Source organism: Rhagoletis pomonella, unplaced genomic scaffold (assembly GCF_013731165.1).
Source record: "Rhagoletis pomonella isolate Grant_MI unplaced genomic scaffold, Rhpom_1.0 Rhpom_scaffold_00002, whole genome shotgun sequence".
In the NCBI taxonomy this organism is placed as follows: Eukaryota; Metazoa; Arthropoda; class Insecta; order Diptera; family Tephritidae; genus Rhagoletis; species Rhagoletis pomonella.
In genome coordinates this window covers 76,678,149-76,695,576 of record NW_023458556.1, presented here as the reverse complement: position 1 = coordinate 76,695,576, position 17,428 = coordinate 76,678,149, and the positions used below count along the sequence as shown (strand labels likewise).

Here is a 17,428-nt window from a genome sequence, read left to right as displayed (position 1 = left end):
ACGAAAAACGTGGAGCGCGTGGTACATATATTAAAAAGTTTTTTTTTTATTTTATTTGTTTTCTACTTTTTAGTCTTGTCTGTATAAAATTTTGCAATAGATATTAAAATAATTCAACGATATTAATAGATTGGTGCACACACATGCATATTTGTATGTTCATACATACGAGCACCAATTAATTTCATTTAAAGAAATGGCCTGTCGTCCATTTCTGCTGTAGCGTATGTAGTGCATATTTTTAGGCGCAATATTTAACTACTTCCGGCGATGTTGATATCTAGACTAGGTTGTATGGAAACTTTGCCTGATACCTTTGCTTTAAATGATGTCTGGACACACAACATTGTAAGTTGATAAAAGCGTTGTAATAAAATAAAAGTGGCAGCATGCAGAATATCTGTCGCAGCCAAGGCACATTGAACAGGTAGTATCAGTATAGCAGCTGATTTGATTTTTTTTTTCAAATTATTTGATCTCGAAAATGTCAAATATTTTTAATTTCTTCTCACAACAATTCGAAATGGTTAAAATCTATTTGCATGTGAAACCTTTTTCCATGCAAAACAAGCGATAGAATAGCAGCTTCTGGAACGCTCGCCCAACTCAGCAGCACAACTGCTGATTACTGGGCCTGGATCAATGCTTCGAGAAGCAAACAAATTTACTAAGAAAGAAAGTTGCAAACATTTTCATTTTTTCAATTTCAATTTCTTTTATTTTTATTTTTTTGTATTTCATATGGCACGCTTTGATTTATAAGAAAACAATCAGAACAGTTTTTGACACTTTTGATACCAGAAGCAACAAAAAAAATAAACGCAAATGTTATTTTTGCTCTAATGCTACACCTGTTTGATATGCCTTGGTCGCAGCTATTTTGTAATATTTTGAAATTTTACGTTTTTTGTAATAATTTTAGATACATCCAAACGTTTAAATTAAACGATGAAAATATTCTTCTTGCCAAAACGAACGAATCTAGTGTAATATAGTGATGTGAATAGTATCGAGTATCGAATAGTATGTATTTGATACTATTGAGCGATTTGAGTATTCGATCAGTATTAAAAAAATTATGTCGATACTTCGATACTCAAATATCATCGTTAAAATATATTTTCATAACAAGCGTCACCAAAGCAAAGTAACGAGTTGCAAAATTTACAATGGTTGAGGAGCAGTGTATAATCGGGCTTCAAAATGATAATTTAACGGAACACAACGTGGATCAAACAAACGCTGAAATAGTTACAAATTATTTATGGTAAGTATAAGTGTAACAATATGCTTCAACGGCAGTTCAGTAGTTTTTATGCAATGTTTTCGATTGAAAACATTTTTACTAAAAAAGAGTCACTATGGTTGTTCAATGTCTGATTAGTATTAATCGGAGGTAGAAGCTCTGGTTAAATACAACGACTGCTTTATCCATCATATGTTATATGCATGATGTCGAAAACGTCGAAAATGATGTTTAACCGGCAAGGAGTGAAAGCCAGACATTGAACAACGGGCCCTATGAGTAAGAACATAAGATTAAAATTCATAAGATTTTTATCGGTTTTGGTATAAGGGATTTTTAACGGAATAATGTAAAAGTATCGATCCAAGTATTGTTTCCAAAGAATCGAGTATCGATCGCTACTTGAAAGTATCGAAGTTTTACAACACTAGTGCATCACCAAACGAAAAAAAAATTACATTGAGTAAAAGATGACTATGATTTGATAAACTAAAATTCCATTTTTACAATTTTTATTGCCAAACTCGAAATTCATTCTAAAATTGTTGTATATGTATGTACATGAAGGAAGTAATATATACATATGTGCGTAAAGAACACTGTGCAAAAATCTCCCATGCCAATATTTAATTACTACTTTTAAATAATATGGCTTTTAAATTAAGGCGTGCGAGTAAACTTGTTTGAGTCATAACTTTTATGAATATGAGTAGAAATTCAATATCGAAAAGCATTTAAACATACCATGAAATAAAACTATTTAAAACTTACGATAAACTGATTGTAAAACTCACATATCGCTAGCTTAGAGTGAAAAGTTGTTAACTGCACTTTTTATGAAAAATAATATTTTGATAGAGGAGGAGAAAAAATTAAAAATGTATCGTTTCGAAAAGGGTAAAGGTCCTTGTTTTATGTTTCCTCGTTTATATTCAATGAAAGTAAAATTTGCTAAGTTCAGAAACGCTCCGAAAATTCGATAAGGCCAAAATAGTTCAAAATCTTTTAATAAAGATCGAATCCCTCTGATTCGTAGGGATTTTTGCTTTGCTTTAAATAGGCAAAATGTTGTATTCAAAGTTTTGCGAAATCCTTGAGGGAAGTGGCTATAAGAAGCTTTTTCCTCCCCTGTACAATTTTGTAATTGGGACTTAGCAACTTTGCACTCATAGCTAGCGATATTTATTAAATCAGACAAATTTTAAAGTAAGATATTTTTTGAATTATATTTAAAAACCATGTGATTGAGGAACGTATACATCACAAATAACAATGTAAATACCAGGTACTTTTGAAAGTAATGATTAATAAAAAAAAACAATTTAACAAAAATATACAAAAACAATTTCTCTAAACATGTTTATTCTACTCTATAAAGAAATGGCGAATGCCGAATTTTTCTCAGAATCGGATTCAGCGGGTCGAAATACATGTTGGCAGGTGGGTCTGGTTAAAAACACACACCCCTTTTTTGTGCCGGTGTTGTTATTATTGTACTTAAATGTTTTCATAAGACCAGCAAAGCATTCAAAGCGGAGTCTGCTAATCTTGATCTGAAGTTTTTATATAAATACAAAACCTACTGATGTAAAACATAATATTTCGGCCTCAACACTTTTAGGCTGAACTGTCAGAAGGTAGTCATAAGCCATTTGAAGATAATGACCCCTATCTCCTTCATTACAAATTATTTGAATTTCTTCTACCAGCACTTCGAACAAATTAGAAGTTTTTCGATTTGAGGAAGTTTTGAGGAGATTGATGCAAAAAATTATCTAACTTTTCCTTAAAACTCTCTCTTTCGTTTACATTAGCGACGTTATGAGTAAATTCATTTAAATCTTCTTCAAAATAAGAAATAAAATTATAGTTTAAAAAACTAAAACCTCGCTATTATAATTTCCATTCGTACAGTCATCAGGTATGTAACTTGAGAATAGAAATCGCTGCATCTTTTAGGCGTATAAATATTACATAGTTACATCCCGAGCTAATAAAAGGGAGGTAAAAAGGCTCAGACTGCAATTTAAAAGTACAGTTTCAATATTTTTTTCAATTGCAGTCAAAACGGCATTTTACAAAAGTCATACTTCAAAATTCAAAAACAAGTTCTTTCTATCAATTCGATATTTAAAATTTTTCGGGATCCCGGGATTAATGCAAGCAAATCCCGGGATTTCCGGGACCTCAAAAACACCGGCATCCCGGGATACCGGGATACCGGGATTGGCATCCCTAATATGTACATATGAACAGAAGGGAGTAAGGAAACAACTCATCCTATAAAATGAATGAATTGTTTTACTAAATAGTTTTAGATTTTTGTTTTGTTTTTATTCTCCCAGTGTTTTTGCGCTTTTACTATCTTATTTAAATATACCATTATTATAAAAAATTATTTTATGTTTTCTTCTAAATTTATATGAAGACTTAACTGACACAATTTGTTGATCAAATTTTTGCAGTGACAGATTTCTTTCCCGTTCAATTTGTTTAAAATTTCTTACGTTTCCCGAACAGCTTCCATGAATTCACTCGTGGGTTTAATAAGCTGCCGTTTGAAATATGGTATACATATGTATATGTACATGTAGAGAGGTAGAGTTTTTTTTTTCTTTATACTTGTCCATTGCTGTTTATATATGTACATGTATAAGAGGTTGAGTTGTTTTCTTCTTTATACTTGTTTCACTATTGTTAGTTTTCGTATGATAAAGCGAGCTACTCGAATACTCTAGTCCATCTTCCTTCAATTCGTCTATGTATTTACATTTTGATATTTACATGAAATAAATAATAGTAACACAAAAATATTGTACAGATAGACCTCGTACAACACGGAGGTTTCGTAGCAAATAAAAAATTTGGAATCTGCTGAAGTCTAGAAAAAGAAGTCTAATGAGGAGATGTGGTGATCTCCGAAATAGTGCTATAACTTCTACCGCTTAGACTTTGTTGCTTTTTCAATTTTTCCTAATAAACAATCGTGGTACAAAGCTCAATAAAAATATTAAAAAATTTGGAGATTCATCGTTTCGCTTTTGTATTTTTATATTTTTTATTTGTCAATCAGCTGACGCGAATAGATTATTTGGTAGTTGTAAACAAAATACAATTACTCCTAAAGTGGTGCAAAAGGGGCGCTAAATTTTTGTGAGGGCTTTCTAAAAGACTCAAAAAATGTTTTTATTAAAACCCAATGAGGGTACTCGAGGTCCGTTTTTTTTATCATCTACGGAATAACTAATTCTAGTTGATTTTGTAGAACTTTTTTAAATGACTACAATTTGAAAACTGTTGCACGTAAATGAATGAAAAAATAAAAGCTTACTTGTAAAAAGTCCTTCTTTAATATAAAAATAATTTTAGAAAGTTACATCCACACATACTATAATTAATACACGGCTACCGCGTATGACTGATTGAGATGCCTGTGCCAGAGAACTTAGATAGATAGAGAAGGTGCAAACTGAAAATGGGAACTATTCGCGGACGAAAAATTAACAGCGTTAGAAAAGTTCAAGTCGGAATGTAGAAATTCTGTTGAATTTAATGTTGATAACATAATACAATGTTGAGCAACATGAAATGTGATGTTCTTTGCGAGCAAATAAACGAAAATATGGTAAATCTTCACATAATTTTCATTAATTTGTAATTTTTTTTTAATTTTTTATCTTGTTCTCCTTTTATGAAGATGCAAATACAATTTAAAATAATGATAGTTTGGCATAAAGTTTACACACATATGTACATGCATACATAGACTGGCAATCAAAAGTGAGTGCATGGTGTTTTTTGCTTAATATTTGCAATGATTTTCAATTAAATTTTTTTTATTATCTTTTTATAAAAATGTGGTTCATGCTTTAATTAAAACTACATAAGTCAAAGTTTCAAACTTTACACAGAACATAGAAAAATTCAACGAATTCTCGTCTAAATTTTGACCTGTTTAATCTGAATTTTTAGAAAAATTTTGCGTCCGCAGATAGATCGGTTTTTTAATTCTAGTGGAACAAGATCAAGTTTTAAGCGGCTAAAAAATCGGGTTGATTTTTAATGATTTTTTATTGCTGACGGCTTTTTGCACTTTTTACCAAATAAAAGGGAATTTCTTGTAGAATAAAATGCGCATGACCGTTTGCAAACAAATAAAAAAAAAATTAGCGCTTTTTTTCACAAATTGCACTTGTTATATGCATGAAACCGCAAAACCCGTCGAAAATAACAAAAAAGTTTAACTTAAAAACATTTGCAAATATTAAACAAAAAACAGGATGCACTCACTTTTGATTGGCAGTGTACATACATGTTTGTGTTTAAAATTAACTACTTATGAAATAATTTTTGTGGCACGAACATATACATACTTGCGCTTTCTAAAAATGGGAATAAAAATTGGATTCTCATAAAATTTTAATTCCAATAACTAATATTTTAGTGAAAATATTTACATTTCAGTAACTTTTGGCAAATTTGAGCGATTATGTGAAATATCCATTTACATATATTATTTTAAATAAAGCTAATAGTAAAATTTAAAATGGAATATGGGTATGACAATTAAAAAAAAAAAGAAAAAAATTATTGGTCCGTCCGGGATTTGAACCAAGGCAAACGGCGAGACGCCAAAAAGCTGCATCGCCTCTAGCATACGTGCCACAGTACATTATTCAAATCCTAAACTCTAAATCACTACATATATGAAGTTCTTCATTCATTCCAAAAGACAAGCGCATAAATATGTATGCATTGATAAATCTAAATATGTGCATACATATGTACGATTGGTCTGCTTTCGTCTTCCCCTCGCCATCCTCAAACACAGACAAATTATTATATTTCTGCGAATTGCCACGACGCCACCAAAATTAACCCTAGGTTGACTAAATATTTTGGTTTTCGCATAAGTTAATAATATTTCGTTTAAAATTCTGCATTTAAACATGTTCCCGACGATACGTGTAACTTTCATGAAAATTAACTAAAAAATTCATGTTATACTAACAGCTGGAATGAAAAAAAACTATGTCCGCTAAAATGGGTTAAAATCAAATTTGAGTTGACATATTTACACGCATACATGCAGACATACATATGGACATATACTCGTACAGTGGACTAGCACTAGCTTGGACATAGCATATCTTGTACTTTGAAGTCGTTGAATCTTTTTATGGTACTGAAGATTTTCTTACGGGTGAAAAAAATTAAAAATCATCCGTGGATATATGTAAATATATTTTTATAAACGCTTTGAAGTTTAGAAATTTTTAATACTCAAAAATAAATAGAATATTTTGTTTGCAATTATACAACACATTGACCCACCTGTACAAAAATCGTGGCGCGTCATGGACAAAAATTTTACAATTTCGGACCGAAAAATGTGCAAACGAGCAAAGTTGCCACGTTACATTTGTGAACTTCCGATAAAACCACATATGTTTGTGAATTTAGGAGTTTTGATTTTATTAAAAAAAAAAAATTATGTATTTTCCTGCAGAAAACGTTCACTTTATTTAATGTTAATTAAAATTACACCCTAAAATACTAGTTAAGGACTGAAATATTGTTGTGGAACAGAGAAATAGATTGTTTTGCCAAAAATTACCAAACATTACCAAAGTTCGAGATAACTAATTTTACTGGATATAGAGAAATAATTGCCACTTTTCACTTGGCCGGCCGAGATTTCTTCAATTTTACATTTTAGAATTTTTGTGTCGGATTGAAAAAGTTGCGCTTGTAGGTGATGAATTTGCGAGATGTGCTGCGGCGGTTTTTATGTATGAATTTACTTGGCCTTGAGAAATATGCGAATGCATTAATGAATGAAATAGTTTTTGTTGTACTTGAATATGTGCGTGATTATGTATGTATGCTGAGTTGTACATATGTACCTATGCATGTGCGTAGTGTTTGGCAGAAATATGCACATACGTATGTATGTATGTACATACTTATCTATATATGCATGTATGCATGTGTGTATTTATGTTATCAATTAATGGAGTATGTATGTATTTACATATGTACATATGCGTGGGAAATGCATTTTCATTTGACTGCAAAACTATAGGGGCATATTCGTAGACGAAATAAAGACGACTCTGAAGTTAAAGTTTGTGAACCTCAAATAAGAAGGAAGTTATTATATGAATGTTATATGAATGTTATATATCAATAAATAATTTTCGAGGTTGTTTAGGTATGTATGTACACATATGTATGTATGTAGGAACGTTATCAATGCATAAATGATTTGGAGTATGTGCATTTTTACATATGTAGTACATATGTAAGTACATATATACATCCGTATGCGCATGCGTGAGAAATAAAGTCGACTCTAAACTTAGTTGCAGTTTTTACAGATATTCTATTGAAAATTAAGTCAGAAATCTGTAACTAACTTTAGAGTCGACTTTATTTTGACTATGAATATGCCCCATTAATTACATATATGTATGTAATACGAGTATTGCAGTGGAAAATGATCATGCAACACATTTGCTCAAAATAAATGTTCATAAAACTCAAAAATAACTTTTCAAGAAAACCACTTGGAAGTTAACAAGTGCATTGCATTTGTACGTTTTTTTGTCAATGTGTCCATGTTTAAAGTGAATTTGTGAAAAAACTAAGGCAGCTAGAAAACTGCGGTGTATTGCATTGAAAATATCTAGCATAGATATGGTGACCATCCGTGCTGTATTATACGGGACATTCCTCTTTTTTGACGAATTGTCCTGGTAATTCATTTATTTATACGGGACGCTAAATGGTCTGTATTTCTTTAATGTCCTGTATATGTCCCGTATTCGGTGTTCGTTAATTCGACGCCTTAACAGCTCACTAAAATGGCATGCCTACGAACCAGTTTTATATGATGTTGATATATGATCGCAATTTTCTCCATTAACAGTTATTATTTTCCAATCTGGATGCCTGTGATTCGAATTGAGTAACACATACAGTGACCAAAATATAATTTAGGACTCTACATTTTAGCAAGGTTTGCTTATTTTTCTTTTGTTTATAATTTTTTTTCTTATGAAAGTAAAGCACATTTCCTAACAAAAACAAAATATAGCCAAATATCCGACTTTATGCGAAAACTATGAAAATTAATTCTGCAAAGTTTCACCAAAACTTCGCACTTTTTAATCAGAAACTTTAGCAAAAAATTTGCCTAAAGTTTTTTAGCTCATTAAAATGAGTATAATAAAGTGCAACGTACGGCTCATTTGCTTCCCTATAAAAAAAAATTTCGAACATACATACTTTGTATGAAAAAATTGCGTAGCACCGTCGACAAAAAAAAATTGCCAAAAATTAACGATTAGTCCCAGCTACTTGTACTTTATTATACTAAAATTAAAAAAATTTTTTGTAAAAAATGTTGTGGGGTAAAAATCTCGTGAAACTTATCCTACAAATGTGTGATGCTACTACAAGGGTGCTGTTTCAAGGCTAATACATCTAGGATCGTTTCAAATGGTTTTAAGATCTTTTAGCTTTTGTGGAAAAAATTCGCAAAATTATTTTTGTCCCGTATTTTTCAGCCAAACAATTTTACGTTCCAAAAATTTGCACCTTCTCTATCTATCTAAGTTCTCTGCCTGTGCGCACGATATGCATTCGGCAAGTTGCGGGTACTGAATGCAAAACGTTGCTTCATAACTATTACTGTTCCTTAGTCAAACATTAAGGAACGTTTATATGTATTTTTATAGATATTAAATATTATCGCAATTTTCGATTTTTGTTCAGCTAAATCGTTACTTTTGCCTTATGAGTGCCGGTAATTTAACAACCCTCTGCGTCCCGGAAATCAAGTTTTAAATTCCCTGGCATATTCGCGTTCTTGTTTGTAGGTTCCGCTTAATGATGCGTCAAATTTTTGGTTGAAGAACGCCCTATCTCAGAATTTGATTGAAGAAGGCCCTATCTCAGAATTCTGTTCAGAAACGCCCTATCTCAGCTGCCGATTCAAAAACGCCCTATCTCAGCACATTTGCAATACATTTTCGTTTGCTGAGATAGGGCGTTTTTGAACTGAGATAAGGCGTTCTTCAACGAAACTCTGAGATAGGGTGTTTTTCCATCAAATTCTGAAGTAGGGCGTTCTTGAAAAATTTTCTGAGATAGGGCGTTTTCGAACTGACTGCCGAGATAGGTCGATCTTCCACTCAGGTGTGATATGTAATCACTCGAATTTATTCAAAAATATGAAAATATATTGGACCACCGAAACGCATATTTGGTGCAACCTAGATATTCAAAAAATTGCATTATTATTGGAAGGAGGAAAAAACTAAATTTCGCAGGCCTGTGCAATTCATATTTGAGTTTTATTTTTTACATGAAAAAACTAGGCCTCTGTTTACAGATGTATGTATGTATACATATGTACATATTTACATATGTACATTAGACTGCATCACCAAAAAAAGTTGCGGTTTTTCCGCCGGGATTACAAAATTTATTATATTTTAAGACGTCCAACAAAATATTTCGGAAAAATATTAAGATTTAAGCGAGCTGGTCCGATTTGAAAATGCCTCCAAAAATGAAGTTTTTATGAATAAAAATAGTTTCTTAAAGAACTTTTTGAAAAAAGTCCCCTCAGATGACAAATTAGATTAAGCTTAAAAAATCTGCATAAAACTATTTGAAAATCTTTTCAACGGAGTCGTAAGAATGCGATTTATGATGCTGTTTGTTTACTTTTTTCAAAGATTGGTTTACGAAAAACTTGAATAACTGGGCCAAAAACATTCTGATTTAGACTTATGGGATCTCAGTAGAAAGGTATTTTCACACTGTTTTTATTTCGGGCCAAAAAATCGTTATTCGTATCCCATCTTGTTTTTCGAATACCAACACATCTTAATTCAACTTTGAATGACGTTCGTTCATCCTACCTTTCTCTTCCATCCTTTGAATAAGTTTATTAGCAAAGAAATAAAAGGGGTGAGAAAATACCTTTCTAATGACACCTCTTAAATCTAAATCGGAAGAGTTTAGGTTCAGTTATTCAAGTTTTTCCTATACCAATCTTTGAAAAAAGTTAAAAAATAGTATCAAAAATCTCATCACTACGATTCAGTTCAAATTTTTTTTTTCATTTTTTTTTAATATTTTTATGCAAATATTTTAAGCTTAAACCGTTTTGTCATTTGAGCGGATTTAAAAAAAAAAAATCTTTAAAAAGCTATTTTTATTCATAAAAAACTCCATTTTTGGAGGTATTTTCAAATCGGTCCAGCTCACTTAAATCTTAATATTTTTCCGAAATATTTTGGTGGACGTCTTAAAATATAATAGATTTTATAATTCCAATGGGAAAATAGTACCGATTTTTTTTTGTATGGGGAGTGATGCAGTCTAATGTAAATACATACATACACACATATGCCTAAGTAGAGATTTCAATGAACTCGCTAATGAATAACTACTCGGATTCGTTTATTTGCTTCTCAACTACAATTCCATTTAAAGAAATATGGAGAAGGAAATAATAAGTAATAAAACGAAAAAATCGCACATTTCATAGGTTGTTGTATGGTCTACACAGTCGACGAAGTCACAGTCACAGCAGTAATCTTCATAAATTACTTTCAACGATTTTATGTAATTTACGAATGCCACAAAAATAAACAATTCCATAATTTTTATCTAAAGCATGCAAACAGAAACTTCGACTACGGCATCTACATTGACAACGACAAAGTAACTATTTCGTTGGTACCCCTGTATGGGGAAAAAACCCTCTTGAGCAGTAAATATAATCAAATTAAAAAAAAAAATGAGCATGGTGTCCCAGGCGCAAGTAAAATTGACATTAACGGCACTACAGTACCTATTTTCTAACAGTTATAGATTCTAATTTAAGAGCGTGTGTCTTTTAGTCTTGTCCGGTTCCAATTGAGGCCATGAGAGCCACAGTAGCCTAACTGCATTTAAAAGATATTATTAAGGTGTTGTAGACAGAGCATAGTTCAAAAGTTATTGCTTATTGCCAGAGTAACCACATTTTATTTCTCTCATATGTAATAGTTAGCAGCAGATTGCCGGAATAAATGTATTGGCTTTTTCCAAACATATGTATGTATACTAAAATAAATGGTTATTATATTACTTCATCATGTTTGCTATTTTTGTAGATAGGCTACTCTGGCTCTCATGGCCGCTATTGTCCTCGGACTGTGGGTATGCGAATACATATACCAACCACACTTGCATTTTAGAGTTGATAACCTCTTCATTTGAAGCCGATTTAAAACAGGCTCGGAAGAAAATAAAAAGTGCACGCATACGCACACAAATGCATGTTTATGAAAAAGAAGATTATGTGGGAAAATGAGTGTGAACGAACATGAAACGGAACGAAATGTGAAATGAAAATATTTGTATTTCATAAAATGCTTTTGTTGCCTTTCATTTTGCTTCGTTTCATTGGAGTGCAAGAGTATAAAAAGTGGGAACAACTAGCGAGCAAATTGTGAAGAATGCGGACTAGCCAAAGAAACAAAGGCAAGCTTAAGGCTTCGTTAGAATTTTCTTGCGAAGAGAAGATCTAGTCGAAAGCTGGGATAGGCTGATAGACAACGCATAAGCTAACAAGTATTTTTGTGAAAATTCCTTACCTCGTTGTTGTCCGCTCTTCCGCTCGTGCGTGCAGCCACACGATAGGCACTGGGAGAAGTTGAAGACACTCGTGCTAAGGTAAAATGGCTTTGGCCTGACAGTGTTAAATGTATTAACTTGTATTGAATTGGTATAGCGGACTTAACTTACTTAGTTCAGTTTGGTTCGTTAGTTGTTTCAGGCCAAGTATAGTTTAATTCGTCCCGCTTTGGATAACAAGTAGCTCTGGTTAAATTATTGCTATGTGTGTATGTACATATGTATATGTATAGGATACATGTGTTAATATCAATTTACCTAGGTCAAGGCAGATATGCCAATACACACATGAATTAATGTATGGAATAACGTTGAATAAATGGAACTGTACCGATGATGTGCAATTTCTTAGCTTCCAATACTATTTCTAAGCTGTTTCCACTGCAATCGATTCCCTGAAATTAAAGGATTCAGGTTTTTGCGCTGACTTAGACATTATTCGCATGATTTTTTTTTTACCTAGCGTTTTATGCTTGCATCTTTCTTTGATATTTAAATGAAACTTGTTTAAGCACGAGAAAAATGAAAGCAAAAGTATGTAATCATAAAACGAAGTCGTAAATAAATTATTAAACGTTCTTTAAGTAGCTTTTTTCTAAAATTTGACACTCCCACCCAAAGGGATATTTTTTGGAAGCAAGAGGTAAAGGGGAAGAATTCAACCGCGTTTCCTAAAAGGGTATGCATAATAATGCATAGTAGAGATGTCAGATCGAATTTAAAAAAAAAAATCGATTTTTGAATCGATTCGAATCGAAATAAAAATAATCGATGCCAGAAGAAATCGGCAAAAAAGAGATCGATCTTCCAAGATCGATTCATATATTTGGTCAAATAAAGACTTTTACTTAATTTTTACAAAAAAACAGAACACGGCGATCTGACCAAACTACTATTGTAATTTTTAAAGCATACATACATAGCCTGGTGAAGTTAAACATTCAAGTTACAATAATTCGCATAAAGCTGAAAATTGGTACGAGTGTTGCAAATACCATTATAAATGAGTGTCAAAAGTTCCCATCGATCCCGCGCCTGCAGCAAAATTTATTCAAGGCCAAAGGTCACATAAATTTATTTTTTGCCTTTTGCAGCAAAATGGTAAGGTTTATCACAAAAATAGGTGACACAAAAGTGTAGATTATGCAATTATATATAAAAACTGTTATAAAATATTTCTTCCTAAGAATTACCATTTCTGATATATAGCAATTCAAAAAATTGTGTTCTCCATAATACGTATGCAGAATTTCTAATGTACTTGTGGATTAGTGTTTTTGGGGTGTTTTTTAACGTGTTTTCCCCGGTAGTCCTAGTCCACGACTTTATTTACAATTTCACATGCTTAACAGTATCACCAATTGTATGTTAAAAGTATCTCCCCATCATTTTTCATGTGAAAAATATTTGTATATGCAACCCACTCGATATCATTGAATTCCTCATTGGAACATGTAGTCCCTCTATTTTAGCGTATCAACAGTTCATATGGCTTCATACCAGGGGCGAACGCAGGTAGGGGTTTTGGGGGTTCAAACCCCTCCCGAAATGCCTGCGGAAAATTTTAAGAATTTTCTTTTCACTTAGTTTGTATGAATTTTCAACTATTCGCAAAAATCTGCAAATAAAGAACAAACCGAAAGCTTGGAAGCATAACCGGACTAAATATTGATGTTGATAGATAACTCATACGCCATGGCATTTTAACGATATACGTTTGCTGCCCCGCGCCCGCACTCACGGACACCCTGACTGAAGTATGTTGACTTATACTTGCAACAATGCACTTTCAACATAGGCTGGAATTACTTTAAGACCATAAGAATTGGCAGGCAAACTTGAATTCATTTTCTATATATCTACTTTAGATAAAATTCTGTCCAAATTTCAAGTCATATGAAGTACGTTGAGTAATCGGTTTTAATTGACATCTTTAATAAAAATGCATAATCAAGGCCGCTGTTCAGCAGCCAGCCCTCAATTTATATGCATACTAGCTTTTACCCGCGGGTTTCACCCCACGTCTTTATACAAATATGAAAAAGACTTTATGTAACGATGTTATATTTCATTTCTTCTCGAATTTTAATATAGCCGTGATAGCATAACATCGTAAAATAGTTGTATAGCCGGGGTGCTATGAAATGAAAAGCAATAATAAGTTTATAATAAAATAGTTTTAATAGTTTAGTTGAAATACCAAAGTTGTATTGTAATAACTAAATTTTAACTATCTAATTTCTTACGAATAATAACTCTAATATTATTCCACAGCATGTTTTTAGTACTTCAATGCATCTATTAACATAGATGCATTTTCCAATACAAGTATCATAAATTTAATTTTCGATAAAGAGTTCGGTTTTATTTTAAGGCATCCTTTTTTATTGTCATTGCAAAAGCTAAGCGAACTGGAAACTGAAGTTTTTTTTAAATTCGAAAGGCATATCAGAAGGAATTAAAGGGGTCATGTGACTTGTGATTCCGAAGCTATGGCTGATAAAAACTTCCACGCCTATGTTATGTGCTACGCCCCCTTTTACAAACTCATTTATATATACCTTACTATAAGCACCTACCATAGATATGTTTGCATACCAAATTTCAAGTTCATGTGCCACGCCCTCTTTTATAAACTCATTTATATATACCTTACAATAAGCGCCTCCCATAGACATGTCTTCGTACCAAATTGCAAGTTCTTTCGACTTATGGTTCCGAAGTTTTAGCTGATTAAACATTTGCAGGTCTATTGGAGGTGCCACGCCCCCTTGCGAAATTTACGACATATTTGCAAATAAGACCATACATATAACCTTCGCGGAGTAAAAACAAATAAGTCTGCCAAGTTCCGTGCGATTCCGTGCCGTGGCTCAAAAGTTATAAGGTAATAAACAAACCAACATTCACATTTATACATATATCGATGGCTGAGTGGAAGATCGACCTATCTCGGCAGCCAGTTCGAAAACGCTCTATCAAAAAACTTTTCAAGGAGGGCCTATTTCAGAATTTAATTGAAAAACACCCCATCTCAAAATTCGGTTCAAAAACGCCCTATCTCACTTTAAAATGTATTGAAAATATGCTGATATAGGGCGTTTTTGAATCGGCAGCTGAGATAGGGCGTTTTTGAAACGAATTCTGAAATAGGGCGTTCTTGAAAAGTTTTTTGAGATAGAATGTTTTCGAACTGGCTGCCGAGATAGGTCGATCTTCCACTCAGCCATCGATATATAGATAACAAGCTAAGCTCACAAAAAATTTCAATCGATTTGAAGAATGATGGGTTTTTTGGGCATGAGCTCTCTGTCTCGTAAGTCCACCATGTATGAATTCCCTAAAAGTACTACATATATGCACATTTTGGTTTGCGTTTTAAGGTTTTCGAAGCTTTCGATTGGACTCAAACGGCATCTTTTAACACTTTGCATGTTTAGTAACATTTAGAGTTTTAACGTGAACGCGGTATTACTGATCCATATTTTGAGATATTAATTAATTGACATACTATCTATTTGGGAGAAAAAGTGTATTTTCCATATCGCTGAATCACCAGAACACTTACTTCCAGTGAACGCTCCTTCTTAAGCTTGAATCATATTTACGAAGTAAAACTGGGGAGCAAAGACTAGATGGTTAAGCTTTACTTAGCATCCACAGAAATATAGAAGTTACGAATAAATAAATACTGATTACAATATTTTCTTTTAAGTCGAAGCAGTAGAGAAATGATGTTTCACATTTTTTCATGAATGTATATTTAATAACTCAAATTTATTGAAAAAAATATAGACATTTTGGACCACCGAAACGCATATTTGGTGCAACTGATTAAATGAAAAAAAAATTAAATTTTAAACCCCTCCCGAAAAAAAAATTCTGCGTTCGCCCCTGCTTCATACCATGTAAATGCGCCATTAACCTACAATAAACGAATAAATATATACAGCTATGTATGGTCCAAGATTTAGCACCAAAATTCAAAATGACATTATGTTTATATATTTATTTTTAATAATTTTCATTTAAAATATAATTGAGTCTTTACAGGAACCACACAAATAAAAGTTTCAAGACATGCACAAATATCACACAATTTGATCAAACTTCAAAAAATTGTCATCAACAATTTCCAACTTTTTAATCAACATTTTCGGGTAGATTTTGTTCATGAGTTATATGGAAGAAAATGCGCAAAAGTCACCACAAAAAAATCCTCAAAAATCAAGAGTAATTTTTAGCTATTTGAAACATGCCCTAAAATCGAATGGGCTATAAAACTGCATACCCGAACATTTTGTAAAAATTGTGATTAAAAAGTTTGAAATTTTGATGACAATTCTTTGTTGTTTTTTTTAGCGATCTTTGTGCTTTCTTTCCCCTCTTCTCCGGCAACGCAGAAAAGAGAGTTCTACTTAGTAAGGGTTATAATCCATAAGCGCGCCTACTGACAAAGAAGTCAGATTTCTTTACTTTTTTCCATTCACATTAAGAATTTATTAAAAATAATATGGTAACTTTTTAAATTTTTGCTCAATAACTTCTATGGCAACCACCAAGGTTTTGTATAACAAGGTATAACAGAAGTTGTCTCTTTTACTCCTTAACATTCCTTGCGGAATCATTTTTTATTTCTCAAATCAGGGCATTGATTAAGGACCACAAAAAAGTTTTGGAAAGGTGTATGTTTAACAACTTGGCAGAGTATATGTTGACGTTAACTGTTTTACTGCACAGTAGTGCTGCTGCCGAACGAAAATTTTCAGAGATGAATCACATTAAAAATAAATACAGGAACAGCCTTAATTACGAAACAGTTGAAAGTTAAACCAAAGGTCAGAATTTTATAGGCCGTCTGATTATTTACTTATTTAAAAAAATGGGTGGGCTTTAGTAGTCAGCCGCACCTTGTGTTTTAAGAAAACCAGGTGGAATTAACAAATGAAACTTGGTCAGGATGTTAAGGGAGGTATCCTCTAAAACATGTATAACTAAAAAATATAAATAATATCATTGTTTATAAGTTATTTGTTGTTAAAATTTCTTAAGTCGTTCCACTTGGTTTCCTTAACAAAAAAGCATTTGTGCATACTTTTATATATATAAATGCACATAACACTGTACTTAATACTTTACACACTTTTCTTTTATTTTATCTTGTATATAAATCACTTTAATTATACTTTTATCGACTTGTAAATTATATTGAATTTCACGCATATTTACAATAACACATGGTTACAAACTGACACATAACATGTGTTGCCATATTGTACAAAACAATACTTACAAAGAAGGCAATGATTAAAAAGGAATACAGGGGAAATCAATACAAAAGAAAATGTTCAGCTCCTTTTCTTCGCAAAACAGAAAGGAGAATTCTATTGCCTGAGGGTTATAATCCCTAAGTGCGGCCGAAGGCCGCCTACGCAGTAAGGTGTTCTCTGCAAAAGGTGTTCAGCTCCTTTTCTTCGCAAAACA

General features: G+C 32.3%; 1 protein-coding gene across 3 annotated transcripts in view; it reads left to right on the top strand.

Moving 5' to 3' along the window:
* LOC118734083 overlaps nucleotides 1-17,428 on the top strand; it is a 197,557-nt gene that overhangs the window by 30,298 nt on the left and 149,831 nt on the right. Inside the window, exon 1 of one of the 3 annotated variants that reach the window (XM_036463787.1) lies at nucleotides 958-1,267. The exons of 1 other annotated variant lie outside the window; for it this stretch is intronic. The gene's annotated coding sequence lies outside the window, so the exon portion shown is untranslated. Of the gene's footprint in view, nucleotides 1-957; nucleotides 1,268-11,771; nucleotides 11,984-17,428 lie in introns of those variants that run through there. One more of the 3 variants, XM_036463786.1, reaches the window with a different exon arrangement.